The 427-nt window shown below is 53.2% G+C and overlaps 1 long non-coding RNA gene across 3 annotated transcripts in view; it reads right to left on the reverse strand.

Annotated features, from left to right (window-relative positions):
- LOC109510085 (uncharacterized) overlaps positions 1 to 427 on the reverse strand; it is a 43771-nt gene that overhangs the window by 31531 nt on the left and 11813 nt on the right. Inside the window, exon 1 of one of the 3 annotated variants that reach the window (XR_002167059.1) lies at positions 24 to 407. This is a non-coding gene — a long non-coding RNA (uncharacterized LOC109510085). Of the gene's footprint in view, positions 1 to 23; positions 408 to 427 lie in introns of those variants that run through there. The other 2 variants (XR_002167060.1, XR_002167058.1) reach the window with 2 other exon arrangements.

Raw genomic sequence — 427 nt, forward strand, 5'->3', positions numbered from 1 at the left:
AGGTGGGGTGAGGCGGGACCGACCGAGTTAGCCGGCCAGGATGCGAGCAGGGGGAAGCGGCGTCACATCGCAGCCTGCAGCGGGACCACCACCACAGCCGATCCGGAGCACCTATCGTAACAAAGTCACACCCAAACACACACAAAACAAATCAAAATGACATGCGAAGGGGTTTTTTTTTTCTTTGTTGACAAAACTATCGTCTTCCTGAGTTGCAAGGGGTCCGCTCGTCGCCCTCATTTGGAGCCCGCTCTGCCCCTCCGGCCCGTCTTCACGCAAGTCCTGCCATGCTTATTTTCTTCATTTATTGTTGGTTTTTTTTTTTAATACTTTCACCAGCCCCGTGAAAGACGGCAATAATATTCCAGCCTGTAATTCCGTGCCGCGACGGAGGTTGGGATGTATAAAAGGGAGGGAGGGGAGGGGA

The sequence above is a fragment of the Hippocampus comes genome, unplaced genomic scaffold (assembly GCF_001891065.2).
Source record: "Hippocampus comes isolate QL1 unplaced genomic scaffold, H_comes_QL1_v1.1 scaffold39, whole genome shotgun sequence".
In the NCBI taxonomy this organism is placed as follows: Eukaryota; Metazoa; Chordata; class Actinopteri; order Syngnathiformes; family Syngnathidae; genus Hippocampus; species Hippocampus comes.